This window comes from Ranitomeya variabilis, chromosome 5 (genome assembly GCF_051348905.1).
Source record: "Ranitomeya variabilis isolate aRanVar5 chromosome 5, aRanVar5.hap1, whole genome shotgun sequence".
Classification (NCBI taxonomy): Eukaryota; Metazoa; Chordata; class Amphibia; order Anura; family Dendrobatidae; genus Ranitomeya; species Ranitomeya variabilis.
The window spans coordinates 560,414,577-560,429,819 of NC_135236.1; positions in this window are offsets into that span (position 1 = coordinate 560,414,577).

Genomic DNA, 15,243 nt, shown 5'->3' on the forward strand with positions numbered 1-15,243 from the left:
TGTTTCACAAGAGACTCCCAATCATGCGAAAAGACCAAAATATCATCCAAATATACAATCATGAATCTATCCAGATACTTTCGGAAGATGTCATGCATAAAGGACTGAAACACAGATGGATCATTTGAAAGCCCGAATGGCATTACCAGGTACTCAAAATGGCCCTCGGGCGTATTAAATGCTGTTTTCCATTCATCGCCCTGTTTAATACGCACAAGGTTATACGCCCCACAAAGATCTATCTTGGTGAGCCAACTAGCCCCCTTAATCCGAGCAAACAAATCAGACAGCAGAGGCAAAGGGTACTGAAATTTAACCGTGATTTTATTGAGAAGGTGGTAATCTATACATGGTCTCAGAGAACCATACTTCTTGGCCACAAAAAAGAACCCTGCTCCCAACGGTGATGAAGACGGGCGAATATGCCCTTTCTCCAAGGACTCCTTTATATAACTCCGCATAGCGGCGTGCTCTGGCACAGATAAATTGAAAAGTCGGCCTTTAGGAAACTTACTACCAGGAATCAAATTTATAGCACAATCACAATCCCTATGAGGGGGTAGGACACTGGATTTGGGCTCATCAAATACATCCTGGTAATCCGACAGAAACTCAGGGACTTCAGAAGGAGTGGAAGAAGAAATTGACACCAACGGAACATCGCCATGTACCCCTTGACAACCCCAACTAGACACAGGCATTGATTTCCAATCCAATACTGGATTATGAACCTGTAGCCATGGCAAACCCAACACGACCACATCATGCAAATTATGCAACACCAAAAAGCGAATATCTTCCTGATGTGCAGGAGCCATGCACATGGTCAACTGAGTCCAGTACTGAGGTTTATTCTTGGCCAACAGCGTGGCATCAATTCCCCTTAATGGAATAGGATACTGCAAATGCTCCAAGAAAAAACCACAGCGCCTGGCAAACTCCAAGTCCATCAAATTCAGGGCAGCGCCTGAATCCACAAATGCCATAACCGAGTAGGATGACAAAGAACAAATCAGAGTAACAGACAAAAGAAATTTAGGCTGTACAGTACCAATGGTGACAGACCTAGCGAACCGCCTAGTGCACTTAGGACAATCAGAGATAGCATGAGTGGGGTCACCACAGTAAAAACACAGCCCATTCTGACGTCTGTGTTCTTGCCGTTCAGTTCTGGTCAGAGTTCTATCACATTGCATAAGCTCAGGCCTCTGCTCAGAGGACACCGCCAAATGGTGCACAACCTTGCGCTCGCGCAAACGCCGATCAATTTGAATGGCCAAGGACATTGATTCATTCAGACCAGCAGGCGTAGGGAACCCCACCATAACATCCTTAATGGCTTCAGAAAGACCCTTTCTAAAAATTGCTGCCAGAGCACACTCATTCCATTGAGTAAGCACAGACCATTTTCTAAACTTCTGACAATATACCTCCGCTTCATCCTGATCCTGACACAAAGCTAGCAAGATTTTCTCTGCCTGATCCACTGAATTTGGTTCGTCATAAAGCAATCCAAGCGCCAGAAAAAACGCATCTACATTAAGCAATGCAGGATCTCCTGGCGCAAGGGAGAATGCCCAGTCTTGAGGGTCGCCACGCAACAAAGAAATAATAATTTTTACTTGCTGAATGGGGTCACCAGAGGAGTGGGGTTTCAAAGCAAGAAACAGTTTACAATTATTTTTGAAATTCAGAAACTTAGATCTATCTCCAGAAAACAAATCAGGAATTGGAATTCTAGGCTCCAACATCGGATTCTGAACTACATAATCTTGAATGCTCTGTATCCTTGCAGTGAGTTGATCCACACAAGAGGACAGACCTTGAATATCCATATCTACACCTGAGTCCTGAACCACCCAGAGGTTAAGGGGAAAAGAGAGACAAAACACACTGCAAAGAAAAAAAAATGGGTTCAGAACTTCTCTTATCCCTCTTTTGAGATGCATTAACACTTTGTGGGCCAGCTGTACTGTTATGGACCTGGTGGTTAGGAGCACCCGGAAAGACCTGATGAGTAAACTCAAAATCGGGACTAGCTCTGGGGAAGTGGGAACTCTGCTGACCGCAAACCCTACTCCTATCACACACACTAGAAATAGCCGTGGAGCGTACCTAACTCTCCCTAGACGCCTCTTCACAGCCTAAGAGCTAACTACACCTAAAGATAGAAATAGAAGCCTTACCTTGCCTCAGAGAAATTCCCCAAAGGTAAAGGCAGCCCCCCACATATATTGACTGTGAGTTAAGAGGAAAGTCACAAACACAGGAATGAAACAGGTTTTAGCAAAGGAGGCCAGACTACACTAAATAGTCAGAGGATAGGGAAGGGAACTATGCGGTCAGCACAAAAAACTACAAAAAACCACGCAGAGTAAGCAAAAAGACTCCCCACACCGACTCACGGTGTGGAGGTGCCACTCTGCACCCCCAGAGCTTCCAGTTAGCAAGGGAATATCATGATAGCAAGCTGGACAAGAATTTAGCAGTGCTAAGAAATATATTCAGGAAGCAGTAACAACAAATGAACTAGCAAAGACTTAGCTTCTGCTGGAGTAGACAGGTCCTCAGAGAAGTCCAAGAGAGATCTGAACCAATACTGAAACATTGACAGCTGGCATGAAGTAACGATCTGAGTGGATTTAAATAGGGAAACCAGCATAGCAATAAACGAGGGCAGCTGGTAAAGCCAACCTCAGTGACCAGCAGTTCAGCTCGAAGCCACCAGAGGGAGTCCAAGAGCAGAACTAAACAAAGTACCATTCATGACCACAGGAGGGAGTCCGAGAACGGAATTCACAACAGGGCTTGCTGAAATCCCATTGTAGTGCATTTCCAGGGCCCTTTGTCCCCTTTTCCCTCCATGCAGGCATGCTGGATTACTCACCGCCCTGGCCTGCGGCATCTTCCTGTTCCTGCCTCATCTCTCATTTCTGCTTGCTCCCCTGTTCTTAAAGGAGCAATGCGTGCACATGGTAAATGCTCCCAGCAACTGCCGTGAGGTATTTTCCTAAATGTGTTTACCTACAAGGAAACATCTTGTATAAAAGGAACCCTCCCCTATTGGGAAGTGCCTGAACAATCCCTATAGTTCTGTGTTAGGTGGTTGGTGGGTATGCAACTGTATGTAGCCAGGTCCCCTGTCCCTTGTCGTTTAGCATAGTATCCCGTATCCTGTGTTCCCATTAGTCCGCCATAGTTAGTCCTTGTTTCCTGTGACCACTTTGGCGGTGTCCAAATCCTGAAACCGCTTCTGCGGTACTTGTACCCCGTGGTTGCATCGGTGGTACCTGTCTGTCACCCTGGGGGCTCTATACCCAGGCCAGACCTGCCCAAGTGGCCATGCTGTGGGAATTTGTCTCAAGAAGCCGTGCTGTTTGAACTTGTTCCAAGAGGCCGTCCTGCGTTGCCTGAGAATCTGAAGTAACGTCTCTGCTCCTGGGGTAAGCAACTAATGCCGGATGTCACCCTGAAGTGGCACCTGGCAGCTATCTGCCGCTCTAGTCTGATCTCACCACTAAAGCCTCCAGTAAACACCAAGGTAGCTGATTAGTTATGCCCCGCCAGGGTAAGTCCGGTGTGTGGCATAGTGGTGTCCCTGAATTACATGCACTACCGCAGCGTAACCCATATACATGCAACAGAAAATAAACCTATATAAGCATGGAGCATACTGTATTTTCGTTGGCAGATATCTCTGCTACAAATTTGGATCCTTTACATTACCGTCAACGATAGAAAGAATTAATTTCTATAGAATTAATTCTACCGTCATATACGGTCTCCCAATGACTATGATCACTACATGTAAATATAGTAACATCAAGGGAACATTAGTGATTGGCAGCTATGTAATAATTTGTGCAATGAAATGTTATATGTGTAGCTGTCAGCCTGTGCAATTTTTGAATTAGGGTGAAGCCTCTGCAATAAAACAGCTTTATTTTTACACTGGAGTCCTGGCTGAAGAATGGTGTGAGGTGTGATGTCATACTTAACAAGGATGTAGACTGGGAGGCTGATGTATAGCATGGGGCATAAGTCATGACTCTACGTGTCTTCCCTCCCTTACGTCTCAACTATTGCTAGTGTAACCACAGCTGTGCTTCTCAGCTTTCCCTGATATATCACCAGACAGCAGACAGACTTGGGACCAGAAGGACATGTCATAATGTAAAAAAGCAATAAAACACTGCTGTTGTAAATAGGCTTTGCTGCTGTGCAGGATGTTGTACAGTATGTAACCATATAACACTTTTTTCCACAAAAGGAAATATCAAGATGCAACCTCAGACTTCATTTCTTTTGGCTAATGTATATTTAAAGGGAGTGCGCCATTAGAAAATTACCTGTTGTTTAAATCAGGTTTTTATGTTAAAATTTATTTTTTTTTCATTTTTTTTTTTTTTTTACAAATCTCCTTATTACTATCTATCTATCTATCTATCTATCTATCTATCTATCTATCTATCTATCTATCTATCTATCTATCTATCTATCTATCTATCTATCCACTGTCGCAGGGCCGAGGGGTACCCGGTACCGGGCCTCTCTGTCTCAGTTCTGGGATTGTCACGGTGGCTAGACCCAGTCCGTGACCCTGCTAAGGGGCGTCCAATGAAAGGTGTAGGTGCGTGGTGCGATGAAATAACGAGGACACAGGGTTGCAGTCTCTTTACCTCTTTACTGAAGGCTTCGAGATCCCCAATCCAGAGCACTGTTAACAGGGCTGGCTGAGACCGGCCGGTCCGATGGCACATCCAGAGTTCCTTTTTGCAGGTGGGAATCAGTATCTACCTTCTAGCGCCTGTGTGTTGTAGTCCCTCCCTGCTGAGCAGGATAGTCCTCACAACTGTTGTGTCTGTTTCTGATGTTCTTCTCTCCGTCCCCCAGGTGATATGGCTAGGACGCACCCGTATGACGGGGTAGGCCTGGAGTTCATCCGGGACCCTAGAGTCGCCCCTCTCCCACAACTGCCTCCGTTGTCTGCTTAGGTGTTTTAGGTGAGACAGCTAACCTATAATTAGCTGCCCTGCCGTTGGTTTGAAGTAATGCTTAAATTCTCTTACTTTCTCGGCGTTCCGGCCGCCGGCTTTGCGCCTCAGAAGGATGTTGCTGATCTGGTGGCACTACTCCTTCTGGTTCTATCGCCTCTTTGCTGTATTCCCGTTCCTCACTCTTCACAATAAACCTCGCTTCTTGTCCTTTCTTAGGAGTCTGCCGCTGTAAGGCACAGGCACGGCTCCGTAACACTCTGTCTGTTGTTCTAGGGCTCTGCCAGGATCCCACCCCTGGCAGATCCTCTCTCGAGCTCTTCCCAGCTCCTTTCTGCCTAACTTCCTGTCCAACCCCCAGTTTTACCAAAGTGTGAGGAGTGGCCTAATAGATAGAACCACCCCCCCTGGTGGCCGGAGTGTGAAGTGTAGTGTGTGTGTGATACCTGGTCAGGTGAACTCCTTTAGTGCCATCAGACGTACCATCACTCCCCTTAGTGGCAGAGCAACAGTACTGGAACGACCAGGACTCTGGGGCGCTGCACTCCCCCCCGGTTAAATCCAGTACTCCCGGACTGGGAAAAGAAAAACAACATCGCATGTTAGTAGAAAACACACAGAACTTTGAAACATTATAAACAAGTAAATGCTATGAACCAGTAACTATATAACAATGCTTCCCTTTATGGGAGGTGAGGACACTTGAACGTTAAGCAAATTTTGGGTCAAGCACAGTTTATGACTCCCAGTCCAGTGGTTGAAACAGCGGGGACCCCGGGTAAACAAAGGGGTCCCCTTTTGAAAGTTTTGGAGCAATTCACTGTCCATTACTCAATTGTCCATTTTTAAACTTGTAACAAAAGATATATACACAAACATTTTCAACCAAATAGTAGCCCTCATTAATATCTCAATATACAATAATATCAATATAATGTTATAATATATATAACATCTTAATATACAAGTTTTGTAGCGAAGTGGAGTTTGATTCTTGGTGCTGCGTGTCGATCTCCGCAGTGCAGGGGTGGCTATTGGTCTAACAGGGCCCGCTACGCTTGCTACCGCTGGTGTAGTGCACTGTCTCCTAGCTACGCTTCTAGTGAGTCTGGGTAGCACTGGCATGCTGGTGCTCTCAGGGCTGCTGCTACCAACAGTGGGTACGACAGATTCGCCGATAGCAGAGGGGGGACTTGCCGGTTCAACGGTTGGCATGGCATCATCGGGCGGGATCTGCTGGGATTGCGGGCCTGGATGATCTGGCACCACAATTAGTTCTGGTGGGCTCGGTTGGCGGAACGTTAGGACGGGTACCACGATGGCCTGATTTATCTGAGTCCAAGACTGGGGAAAATCGCCAAGAACAGTGTGTATCATCTTCTCCTCTTCTACAGGTTGGGAGGTTCCTGGATCTGTTTCCCTCTCTCTCAACTTGTCAGGGCATACTTTAAGGTGGTCTCTGGATATTGCCGTTGAGGTTTCCCCTCCATCTTTGCTGATGAGACAGACCTTCGTGTTGTCGAAATCGGATGGCAGGAGGGTATACGGTTCCGCTTCCCATTGGTCATCGAGTTTGTGTACCCTCCTCTTTCGTTTGAGTACTTGCTCACCGGGTGACAAGGGAATCGCAGGAGCATGCTGGTTGTAGTCTCTTTCTTGTTTCTGTCTAGCCTGGGCGAGACTTCTTTACACGCATTCCTGCACTTTGCGGTACCTTTGCTGCCTCTCTGCATCCCAATCTGCATCCGGCGAGGTATCTTTGGGGGTTAGGACCCCCATGTCCAGATCAACGGGTAACTTACTAGATCTTCCTCGCATCAGGTACGCTGGAGTGCAGTTGGTGGAATTAACTGGGATGTGATTGTACATGTCCACCAAGTCAGGCAACTTTGTTGGCCACAGGTTCCGTTCCTCTACAGGCAAGGTCTTCAGTAAGTCGATCACCACTTGGTTCATCTTTTCACACATCCCGTTGGTTTGGGGATGGTACGGTGTGGTTCTGATCTTCTTACACCCGTACAGATTGCAGAACTCCTGGAACACCTCTGCCTAGAATGCTGGTCCCTGATCGGTCAGTACCTTCTCCGGGTACCCATGGGGCCTACAGAAGTACTGCTGGAAGGTTTTGGCGGCCATCCTGGCCGTTAGATCCTTGACAGGTACAACCACCAAAAATCTGGAGTAGTGATCTACGATGGTAAGATCGCAGATATAGCCCGACCGGCTAGGTGTCAGCTTCACATGATCCAGCGCGACCAGTTCGAGCGGCCGTTTGGTGATGATGGGCTGCAAAGGAGCCCATTGGCTATCACGGTCCTTTCTGCATAGGCTACACGGACCACACTCCCGACACCACTTCTCGATGGCTCTCTTCATGCCAATCCAATAGAACCTCCCTCGGAGTAGCCTCTCCAGCTTCCTCCATCCGAAGTGTCCGGCTCCATTGTGGTAGGCTCCCAGAACCATGGGCGCATCTCGCCTTGGCACCACTATCTGCCATACCAATTCATGAGTGCGTGGGTCGATGCTTCTCCGGCACAGCTTACCATCGTGAATAAACAGTTTGCTTCTCCCCTTCCACAGCTGTTGTGTTTCCTGTGGATCATCCGGGCCGGGATGTAAACCTGCCTGCGTCAGGAGCTCTTTCACCCGACGGACCGCGGGGTCACCATCCTGGGTCTCTGCCCATCCGTGATGGGGCAGGGGATTCAGCGTGGTATCCTGTTTGTTCTTGTGCCTGTTCTTCACATGATGGGAGCACTGAGTGGCTTTGGGGCGATGGAACGTGGGCAGCTCTACCTCTTCAAGTGCCCCCGGGTCCTCTCCCATTTCTGGCAAATTGGGCATCCGGGACAAGGCATTGGCATTCGCATTCTTGCGTCCTGCCCGGTACTTGATGGTGAAGTCGTAGTTAGACAGCCGGGCCATCCACCGCTGTTCCAAGGCCCCGAGTTTGGCTGTGTCCAAGTGCATCAGTGGATTGTTATCCGTGAAGACGGTGAATTTTGCCGAGGCCAGGTAGTGATTGAACCTCTCTGTCACTGCCCAGACGATGGCAAGGAATTCCAGCTTAAAGGAACTGTAGTTGTCAGGGTTCCTTTCCGTGGGACGAAGCTTCCTGCTGGAGTAAGCGATTACTCTCTCCTTGCCTTTCTGAACCTGGGACAGCACGGCTCCCAACCCGACATTGCTGGCATCCGTATACAGCACAAACGGTTGGTCATGTTCAGGATAGGCCAGTACCTTTTCTCCCGTCAGTGCCGACTTCAAGCAAGTGAATGATCCTTCCAGTCCCTCGTTCCAATCAAATGGGGTATTCTTTCCTTGGTCTTCTTGGATTGGCCCACCAACAGGTCTTGCAATGGCGTGGCCTTCTTGGTGAAGTCCTTAATGAACCTCCGGTAATAGCCTACCAACCCGAGGAACTGCCGGACTTTATGGAGGTTGCTGGGTTTCGGCCAGTCCTGAATCACCGTAACCTTGTCGGGGTCTGGGGCCACTCCTTCGGCACTCACCACATGGCCTAGGTACTGCACTTTGGGTTTCAGCAGATGGCATTTGGAAGGTTTCACCTTTAAGCCAAAGTTGTACAGGGCTTCAAACACCTCGGCCAGGTGCTTCAGATGATCTTCATAGGTCTTAGAAAAGACAATGACATCATCCAGATACAGCAGTATGGTTTCAAAGTTCTTGTGCCCTAAACAGCATTCCATCATCCTCTGGAACGTCCCTGGGGCATTGCACAATCCGAAGGGCATATAGTTGAATTCGCAGAGACTCATCGGTGTCGTGAAGGCCGTCTTCTCTTTGTCTGCCTCTGCCACGGGAACCTGCCAGTACCCACTGGTGAGATCTAGGGTAGAGAAGTAGTTAGCAGATTTTAAAGCAGCCAGGGACTCCTCTATCCTGGGCAGTGGGTATGCATCCTTATGTGTAACGCGATTCAACTGCCTATAATCAACACACATCCTCATTGTGCCATCTTTCTTCTTAACGAGGACTAATGGAGCTGCCCAGGGGCTACAACTGTCTCTCACCACCCCAGCCTCCTTCATTTCTCGCAACATGTATTTGGCACACTGGTAATGAGCTGGGGGTACAGGACGGTATCTCTCTTTTATGGGTCGATGGTCTCCTGTGGGGATATGATGTTGGATCCCTTTTACCTGTCCAAAATCTAAGGGGTGTTTGCTAAATACCCGCTCGTACTCATGAACCACCCTGTAGGCCCCCTGTTTCTGGTGGGATGGGGTAGAGTCAGTGCCCACATGCAACTCCCGACACCAATCTGTCGGGTGCCCTGCAGAACCGTTGCCCTCCTCTGGGTTGGACGGGGCCAAGGGTCCAGGTGTTTGCATCACACTATTATTGACAGTAAACAGTTTGGCGAGTGTGGCATATTTGGTGAGGTGGACCTCCTCCTCCCCACAGTTGAGGACACATACTGGCACCCTCCCTTTGCGGACGTCAACCACCCCCCTGGCTGTTAGGAGAGTAGGTCTATTGTCTGAATATACGGGTTCTACCAGGGCCTGGTAGTCTTTACCCCTGAGGCCTATGGCTGCCCGACACCATATTAACATCTCGCTCCTGGGGGGTATCGCAATGGGGTTTGAATCACTCACGGTGACACGACCAATTTCACCACCAGTCAACTCCACCTGTTGTCTCTGTATCAGAGCCCTGATTTCTTTTTGCAGGGCGTGTTGCTCACTGTAGCCAGCAGTTTCTGCTACCTTTTGTAACAAGACAATAACTTCTGCAAGACAATTTTCTATAACATTGGTACCGATAGTCATCATGGGATTACATTCACGGCGGTCAATGTCAACAATTACAATCCCTTGGGCCTTCAATTCCACCCGACCCACTTTGATGGTGACCTCTTTATACCCCACTTGTGGCAATGGCTGACCATTACTGGCTATTATGGTGAAATCATCATCGGGGCCACGAGTAATATCGGTGTCCTCCCAATAACGCTTATAAAGCACGTAAGGCATAGTCGTCACCTGAGAGCCAGTGTCCAGCAAAGCGTTCATGGGGATACCGTCGATCACAATTGGAAGAACTGGTCGCCCCCCAATGTATTTGGCTCTCCAATGCTGCGGGCCTGATCGTCCTACTCCTGGGGGTTGGCCCTTTGCCCCAGGGGTTGCTCGTTTAAATGACAGTACCTTGCAAGGTGGCCCACCTGATGACAGCGGCGGCAGATAGGTCGTCCGTCCTGATGAAAGCGATCATCGTCCCTGCCTCTGGTCGGTGGAGTCCTCCTCTGCCGCATCCAGGGGACATCCTCCGGTCTGGAGGCCAGCTGGATCTTCTCCTTGGGGGCCTCCTGTAGGGACTGCACGGTCCGGGCCAGGGCAGCAACGCTCTTAGTCAGCTCCTGCATCTGGAGGCGTAGTCCTGCAGGGGAGTCGTCCTCCAGGATCTGGGCATCGGCCTCGGCGGCGACTGAGGCATCCAGGTCTGGATTCTGCATGGCCAGGAAGTGCAGTTGGCCCCTTTGGTGACTGCACAGGAGTCCCTCAATGAACCACTCTTTTAGGAGTTTATCTTCATCTTGCATGCTGCCGCGGGCACTCTGCTTGATGGCCCGCAGCGCCTCCTGTAGGTTAAGGGCATAGTCCCATAAGCTATCCTGTGGCCTCTGTTTGCACCCATAGAAAGTCAACTTAATTTCTGTAGCGGTGCGGGTGTCAAAGGAGGCTTTAAGCTTTGCAAAAACCTGCTGTGCAGTTCCCTTATCCGCGGCGGGCCAGGACTTCACTTCTCTCAGAGCCGCCCCAAAGAGTTGGTTTGTTATCATATGAACTTTCTGAGGCTCTGTCAAGGGATAGAACTCAAGCAGGCTGCAGATCCCTTCTTTAAAGTCAGTTAATGTATGTGATTCTCCAGAGTATCCCGGGAGCCAGGCTGCTCCAGGTAGGTACGGCATGGAGAAGGGCATTATGGCCGTTGTAGTCGTGGAAGTCTCTGGCTGGCTGGGGGGGGCGGCAGGCTCTGCGGCAACCGGTGGTGGTATAAGGGCCGCGGCTACGTCCGCCACGGGGACCGGAGCTGCCTCTGAATCTATGGCTGCGACCGCCACCTCTGCTCCTCCTGATTCAGACATGGCCGTTCCTCCCTCTTACTAACCTGCTGGAGGTCAGGGTTCCTCTTCCGGGATCGGCACGTTTTCTTGTTCCACGTTCTTTTTGGCCTGCTCCGCCCACGAAGCTATGGCTCCTCCCTCCGTGCACTGCGAGGGCGAACTGTGGCGGGAACTTTTGGCGGTAGTAGCAGCACACAGTCTTTGCAATAAATCACAGTCCAAGCACAATAAATCACAGTTCCAAGGCACACATGACCTGATTCTTCAGGCTTGAGTAGATCCTGTTCGTGACGCCAAGTTGGAGCGCCCCCACTGTCGCAGGGCCGAGGGGTACCCGGTACCGGGCCTCTCTGTCTCAGTTCTGGGATTGTCACGGTGGCTAGACCCAGTCCGTGACCCTGCTAAAGGGCGTCCAATGAAAGGTGTAGGTGCGTGGTGCGATGAAATAACGAGGACACAGGGTTGCAGTCTCTTTACCTCTTTACTGAAGGCTTCGAGATCCCCAATCCAGAGGACTGTTAACAGGGCTGGCTGAGACCGGCCGGTCCGATGGCACATCCAGAGTTCCCTTTTGCAGGTGGGAATCAGTATCTACCTTCTAGCGCCTGTGTGTTGTAGTCCCTCCCTGCTGAGCACCACGGGATAGTCCTCACAACTGTTGTGTCTGTTTCTGATGTTCTTCTCTCCGTCCCCCAGGTGATATGGCTAGGACGCACCCGTATGACGGGGTAGGCCTTGAGTTCTTCCGGGACCCTAGAGTCGCCCCTCTCCCACAACTGCCTCCGTTGTCTGCTTAGGTGTTTTAGGTGAGACAGCTAACCTATAATTAGCTGCCCTGCCGTTGGTTTGAAGTAATGCTTAAAGTCTCTTACTTTCTCGGCGTTCCGGCCGCTGGCTTTGCGCCTCAGAAGGATGTTGCTGATCTGGTGGCACTACTCCTTCTGGTTCTATCACCTCTTTGCTGTATTCCCGTTCCTCACTCTTCACAATAAACCTCGCTTCTTGTCCTTTCTTAGGAGTCTGCCGCTTTAAGGCACAGGCACAGCTCCGTAACACTCTGTCTGTTGTTCTAGGGCTCTGCCAGGATCCCACCCCTGGCAGATCCTCTCTCGAGCTCTTCCCAGCTCCTTTCTGCCTAACTTCCTGTCCAACCCCCAGTTTTACCAAAGTGTGAGGAGTGGCCTAATAGATAGAACCACCCCCCCTGGTGGCCGGAGTGTGAAGTGTAGTGTGTGTGTGATACCTGGTCAGGTGAACTCCTTTAGTGCCATCAGACGTACCATCACTCCCCTTAGTGGCAGAGCAACAGTACTGGAACGACCAGGACTCTGGGGCGCTGCATCTATCTATCTATCTATCTATCTATCTATCTATCTATCTATCTATCTATCTATCTATTTATCTATCTATCCCATATCTATCTATGTAAAAACTTAAGAAACTTGCACTTTTCAAACTGGTTGTTAAGCCTAATATTTGTTCTATTCTGTACAGATGGCTTTACAGCAGTATCATTATCATCACAGTCAGCATTACAATGGAAGGTAACAGCTCTATATACAGTATTTAACAAGATCCACCAATCACAATTATTATTATTACTAGATGGTGGCCCGATTCTAACGCATTGGGTATTCTAGCATATGCATGTCCACGTAGTATATTGGCCAACCACGTAGTATATTGCACAGCCACGTAGTATATTGCCCAGTTATGTAGTATATTGCCCAGCCACGTAGTATATTGCCCAGTTACGTAGTATATTGCCCAGTGACGTAGTATACAGCACAGAGCCATGTAGTATATTGCACAGCGACGTAGTATACAGCACAGAGCCACATAGTATATTGTCCAGCCACGTAGTATATTGGCCAGTCACGTAGTATATTGCCCAGCCACATAGTATATTGGCCAGTCACGTAGTATATTGCCCAGCTACATGACCGTGACATTATGGCAGGTCCTTCTCGTGCAGGCGCGAAGGCCCTGTGATGACATCGCGGTCACATGACCGTGACGTCATGGCAGGTCCTTTGCGCATACCATCCTTGCCAACGGAACCTGCAGCTTGCATGCGGGAAAGGTGGCGGAAGGTGAGTATATAATGATTTTTATTTATTTTTTATTATTTTAAACATTACATTTTTTTACTATTGACGCTGCATAGGCAGTGTCAATAGTAAAAACTTGGTCACACAGGGTTAATAGCGGCGGTAACAGAGTGAGTTACCTGCGGCATAACACGATCTGTTACCGCTGGCATTAACCCTGTGTGAGCGGTGACTGTGGGGAGTATGGAGCAGGTGCCGGGCACTGACTGCAGGGGAGTAGGGAGGGACTAATCGGACTGTGCCCGTGCGCTGATTGTTCGCAGCAGCCATGACAGGCAGCTGGCGAGACCAATCAGCGAATGAATATCCATGACGGAGGTTGCCGAAAGAAAAACGGAAGTACCCCTTAGACAATTATATATATATATTATTATTAATAATAATTATTATTATAATAATTATAGTTGCCCATATTAGAGCACATTTACATACAAACACTCATGGTCTGATTCATTATTGAATTTGCACTTTTTTCAAATAGTTTTTGATGCAGATGCCCCCATGAGGGATTTTATGTACGCCAGATATTTTGGCACATTTTTTCCTACATTTTGTGAAATGTGAGACTTTTTGTGCTAAAAGATTGAAAAAAATGGTTAGAGACAAACGTAAAGGCATTTTTTTTACTTTGCACAAAATTCATAACCTACATGCACCATTTTGAAGAAAAAGTTGAATAAAGAACTACCAGAAGGTAAAAAAGAAAAGTGACTTAAGAAATCAGAAATGATGAATTGGTCAATAGGGTCTGAGTCAGAATGCCTTTGATTTTATGCTGAAGTATAGGTGTTTCTGGATGTAAAATTATGTATATGAGGCCTTACGTTAATATTTTCAGCTCATAGGAAATGTGTCATCAGAAAATGACCTATTACTGAAATCAAGTTATATGCTAATTTTTTTTTTTTAAATGTTGATTTTTTTTCTTCACAATGCTATTTATATTAAAAAACTAAACACTTTTCACCCTGCCCACTAGGCCATTACATGTCTAGACTGCATCCTGTTCCTCACTTGAACATTAGCGCAATAGGCATATTTGATTGTGTAAATGTGGCACCCCAGGAGTTCAGGTACCACAGTGGTATTACCTTCCTCTCGGGGAGGGTAATGCCATGCCTGGAGACTGGAGGAATCCCTTTGGCAGGCAACACATTCTGACTCCAGGCCAGAAGGGGGAGCTCTACACCCGACTTGAGGGGAGCTGCTCTCTCTGGTCAGGAGGATGAGTCAGTTGCAAGACAGTTGCTAGGCAGACAAGCAAATAGTTGACAGTTGGTAGCAGACAGTGAAGGAGCATAGAGGTACTTAGGAGCTAGAAAAAGACAGCTACTGGGCCTCTCTAAACTGAGCGCAGAAACCGGGTACCGAGAGCCTGAAGCCGAGGGGGACTACAAGCCCCACAGCAGAACCGGAGGTCAGGAAACTTAAAGGGACTTGCCCACATAATACCTGAAGTATAGCAGCAATCAGAGTCCAGAGTCACCGTGAACAGAGACCCAAAAGAGACGGCTCAAGTTGCCTACCGTGCAGGAACTGTCCCTGGACAGGGAAGAAAGAGAGCCTTGTTAGAGAGCTACAGGCAGCAAGGGACCACAAACCAGCGCATAGTGGAAGGCTCCCAAACTGACCTGTCAAGGGGATTTCCACCTGTCTTCAGGCTGCCTGGACTTCAGCTACGCCTGTTACCGGTACCCTGGACTGAGGCTCAATACCATCTCAGTAAACCTGGTAAAGACTGCAACCCTGTGTCCTCCAATTATTTGCGGCATTCACCATCCCAGCCAAATACACCGGGAGCCCTTGGGACACCGCTTCACCTGTGGGAAGCGACACCATCTTTGCTACAGCACCATCAACCACAAAGGACCCCTTTAAGCAGCGTCGGTCACCTCTGACCGAGAACCACAGGTGGCGTCACGAACTTTCCTTATTTCCACAACCCCTTTAAAAACCGTCCCTTTTACTTGGGCGCCCAGGGCCACGGACCGGGTCACTGCCACCGTGACCACCCCTTAATTGCGACCGGACCCGATACCGA